The sequence below is a fragment of the Populus euphratica genome, unplaced genomic scaffold (genome assembly GCF_000495115.2).
Source record: "Populus euphratica unplaced genomic scaffold, PopEup_1.0 scaffold999.1, whole genome shotgun sequence".
Taxonomy (NCBI): domain Eukaryota; kingdom Viridiplantae; phylum Streptophyta; class Magnoliopsida; order Malpighiales; family Salicaceae; genus Populus; species Populus euphratica.
In genome coordinates, this window is record NW_011500860.1 from 29,554 (window position 1) to 34,828 (window position 5,275).

The window sequence follows — 5,275 nt, forward strand, 5'->3', positions numbered from 1 at the left end:
GGAATTATTGATTTGATGACTAATTGATGAGTGGGTGGTCAACTCTTGACTTGGTGACAATCCTTACATTCTTATCTCAATAAAATGTCATTACTAATGTTAAAATTCAAACAGACTTAATCATAAAAGTTCTAGGAAATTGTCTCAACTTTCCAACAAAAAAAATTGAGGTCATTTGAACTTTTAGAATTCAAGATATAGGTTGAATACTAGACAGTGTCTGGGCTACAAGATAGGTTCAGACTTCTCCGTTGTTACTAAGATTTGGACTTCCAAGCAACATAATTAAGTCTTGCATTCCTATGAAAGTTTTAGGCCTGTATCTTAGCTTTCCATCCATATAGAGTAGACCTAAACCCAAGATCTATAACTCTAGATATAACCCAATTACCGAACAGTGTTCTAATTTGGACTGAACCAGCATTTCTCTTCTAAGCTTAATCCTCTCTTTGTCTTCTCAATTTCAGTAGTTGAACTCACAAATCAATCTCTTCTAAGCTTAACCCTCTCTTTGTCTTCTCAATTTCAGTACTAGTAGTAGTAGTAGTAGTAGTAGTAGTAGTAATAATAAAATAATAAAGAAAAAGAAGGAGAAGAAGAAGAAGATGATGAGAACTTTGAGATAGAATATTAATGTAGGGATTAAATAATAATAATAACAAATGTCAAGGTTAGAGGTTCCACTAATGGTATGTCAAACAAGTATAGTATAAACTCTTATTATTCAATTGGAAACCACACACAAAGGAGGTTCCAATCAGATTATAGATTGTTAACAGAATTACATTAGTCATCTTATTCAATTAATGCTAATACTTGTAAAGGAAAGGAAATGAAAGGCATAAACTTGATATTAATGAAAGCAAAGCATAAACATTATAAAAAATACAAAGAGAGAAAGCAAGAGCATGATCTTGATCTGGAAACCAAAATGCCTAAATGCATGGCAAATGCCTCCTTTTATAGGCCAAAATTGGAAACTATTGATTTGATGACTAATTGATGAGTGGATGACCAACTCTTGACTTGGTGACAATCCTTATCTTCTCTTGTCTGCCCAAAACATCATTGATCCCGTCCAAATTAGAGCCACTTGAAAACATGAAAGTTGTAGGAAATTATCTGATCTTTCTTGTGTAAAAAATTCAGCTCATTTGGACGTCTAGAACTCCAGATATGGGCCATACACTGAATAGTGCTCGGGCTGGAAGACAGATTGTGACTTTGTTATTGTTACAATTTGGACTTGAAAAATGCCTAAATGCATGGCAAATGCCTCCTTTTATAGGCCAAAATTGGGAACTATTGATTTGATGACTAATTGATAAGTGGGTGGCCAACTCTTGACTTGGTGACAATCCTTATCTTCTCTTGTCTGCCCAAAACGTCATTGATAACGTCAAAACTGGAGCCAGTTACAAACATGAAAGTTGTAGACAATTGTCTCAGCTTTCTTTTGTAAATAATTCAGCTCATTTGGACTTCTAGAACTCCAGATATGGCCAAACTACTGAACAGTGCTCGGGCTGGAAGACAAATTCGGGCTTCTTTGTTGTTGCTACAATTTGGACTTGAAAATGACCCTTTTAGATCTTGGGCTCCATATGAAAGTTGTAGGCCTATGTCTTACCTTTCCATCCATATAAATTGGAACTAAATCTGAGATATATAGCTCTAGATATGACCCAATTACTAAACAGTGTTCTGGTTTGGATTGCATCGATATCTCTTTTCTAATTTTGGTCATCTCTTTACCCTTGCAATTTAAGTTCTTAAAGTCATCAATCAATCCTTTCATTTATGTGATAGGCCTGCATTTAAAATAAACATTTACCATAAATTAAAGGTATCTTATATTATTAGATATATTATTATAAAACATGCTTTAGTTAAAGAGTTATTGATACTTCAAGCGCAAAATGATGATATAAAACCTTGATAAAAAAAATGCACTTTTAAGTACTTATCAGAACACTTAGGGACCACATGAATCCTACAAGAACAATTGCACCATCATGCATAGTTTTTCCTCCTAATGCATCTCATTTTAATTTTAAGCCAGACATTATTCAACTTTTACCTTCTTCTAGAAAATCCTTACTTGCATTTAAGGGAATTTGAGGAGGTCTGTAACACATATAATGATTCAAATTATAGCATGGACACCATCAGATTAAAGCTTTTTCCTTTTTTATTAAAAGATAAAGCTAAAACATGGCTACAAAATTTGAGACCAGGATCCATTCGTGCTTGGGATGAAATGCAACAGTAGTTTTTAAAGAAATTTTTTCCATCTCACAGAACAAACTCTTTCAAAAGAGAAATCACCACTTTCACTCAAAAACCAGGAGAAACACCTAGAGATAGGCAAATGGTTGAATTGATGTACAATGGAATTTTTAAAGATAAAGACCTTAATGAAGCAATGGAGTACTTAGACATGTTAGCTGAAAATGCTCAAAATTAGGATACCGCGGGTACATATGAGGCACCGAGTAAAACTCAACCTCATACATCTAGTGGAAGTATGTACAACCTTAGGGAAGATCATGACCTTCAAGTCAAGTTTGCATCTTTAGCTAGAAAAGTTGAGGCACTAGAATTGAAAAGGAGTGGTCAATTAAAATCTGTTGAAAACATTGTGTGTCAAATATGTGAAACAAATGAACACTTAACCAGTAACTGTCCAACCTTGCCTTCTTTTAAGGAATGTCTCCATGAACAAGCCCATGCTTTAAATAGTTTCTAAAGGGCCAACCACAACCCATACTCCCAAACATACAACCCTGGTTGGAGAAATCACCCAAATTTCAGTTGGAAGAGTGATAATAACAATGTACAAACTTCACAACCACTATTTCAAGCACACCACAATTTCCAAAATTCTCATGGATATGTACCTCCTTATGCTCCACCTTCTAGAAGAAATCTTAAAGAAACATTACATGCATTCATTGAAAAGCAAGAGATAATCAATATTCAATTTGCTCAAAACATGACAGATTTTAAAGATACTCTTGCAAAATTGACATATGCTCTCAGTTTCCAAGAGAAAGGTAAGTTTCCATCTCAACCACAACAAAATCCCAAGGGGCAATACAATGCAAATGCAAGTAGTTCCGAAAGCCAACACATGGATCAAGTCAAATCAGTCACTACTCTTTACAGTGGTAAGGTTATTGAAAAACCCACTCTTGAACCTTGTGAGAAAGATGATAAGTCAATCTTTGAGGGTAAGGAAGGGGTTGAATCTGAAAATTGTAAAGAAACGACTGATTCCCCGCCAGTACTTCTATTTCCTTAAGCCATGACCAAACAAAGGAAAGTCAATCACAACTCTGAAATCTTTGAAACTTTCAAACAGGTAAGAATCAATATACCTTTGCTGGATGCTATTAAACAGGTCCTTCTTATGCTAAATTTTTGAAAGATCTATGCACTATGAAGAGGAAACTGAATGTGAAAAAGAAAGCCTTTTTGGTCGAACAAGTAAGTGTCATTCTTCAGAACAATAATGCTTTGAAATATAAAGACCCTGGTTGTCCTACAATTTCTTGCTTTATTAGAGAACATAAAATTGAAAGAGCCTTACTTGATCTTGGAGTTAGTGTGAATTTACTTCTATATTCAGTTTTTCAGAGTCTCAATCGAGGTGAGTTAAAACCAACTCCTATAACTCTTTTACTTGCCGATAGATTTGTAAAGGTGCCTAAAGGAATAATTGAAGATGTGCTAGTACAAGTCAATAAATTCATTTATCCTGTGGATTTTATTATCTTGGACACACAACTTGTTGAAGTATGTAATTCATTTCCTATTATTTTAGGATGTCCGTTTCTTGCAACTTCTAATGCATTGATTAATTGTAGGAATGGACTGATGAAGCTATCATTTGGAAACATGACATTGGAGATGAATATTTTCAGTATTTGCAAGCAACCTGGAAATGATAATGATTTACAGGAAGTGGACTTTACTGAAAAATTAATTCATGATCAATTTCAAACCACTTCTAGTGAAATTGAGATTGATGAATCTGATGATTTGCAAATGGATTATTTTCAAGAAGAATCAAAGGCAAGTAATTGGAGGCCATAAATTGAGGAATTGCCACCACGATCAATTAATTCCATACCTTCAAGTGTTCAACCACCTAAACCTGATTTGAAGTCATTGCCATTTAATCTCAAATACTAATTTTTGAGAGAAAATGAAACTTTTTCAGTAATAATCTCTTCCAAACTTAATGCACATTATGAAGGTAAGTTATTACAAACTCTGAAAATGCACAAAAGTGTATTAGGATGGTCCATAGCTAACATTAAGGAATTAGTCCTATGATTTGTACACATAGAATTTATTTGGAGGAAAATGCTAAACCCTCTAGGGAAATGCAACGAAGGCTTAATCCTAATATGAAAGAAGTAGTGAAAAATAAAGTCATTAAGCTTCTAGATAATGAAATCATTTATCCTATTTCTAACAGCAAATGGGTAAGTCCTACCCAAGTTGTACCCAAGAAGTCTGGAGTCACTGTGATAACAAATGAGAACAATGAGTTAATTCCCACTAGGACTATTACTGGTTGGCTCATATGCATTGACTATAGGAAACTTAATTTAATGAGTAGAAAAGATCATTTTCCTTTACCTTTTATGGATCAAATCCTAGAAAGAGTTGTAGGTCATGAATTTTATTGTTTCCTAGTGATGTAACCATATTATTTGATAGTTTCACCCATATTTACCTAATATTTTGTCCATGTTTTATATGTAAAATGCCTTGATATTCTTTTTTTTTTTTTATGTTTTGAAGGCACTTTGGGATGAAAAATGCAAAAAGGAGTAAATTGGAGATAATTGGGAGATTTGACGTTCAGTTAATGTTTTGTGCAGAGCGTGAGTTCCAGAGATCGAAATGAAGTGATTCTAGTGGCACTAAAAAGCTAACATCCATACCTTTCTCGAAATATAATGAAAGAAAAATAAAAAGAGAAAGATCATGGAAATCACATCCTTCAAAGTCAAATCTCGCATTCTACCACTCATGACCTTTTTCTATTCAAAATTCAATATTTGGAGCTATAGAAGTCCAATTTATGCAAACTTAATTTCGTTGGATTTCTGACTCAAAGGTATGTAAACGTTCCAAATTTCAGCCAAACAAGATGTCAGATGAGGGAGATATGATTTTTCAAAGATGACAACTGAATTCTACGAGCAATCAGGTTTCGTGAAGAAATGAGTCCAAATTACGTTTCGAAGCTTCTAAACTG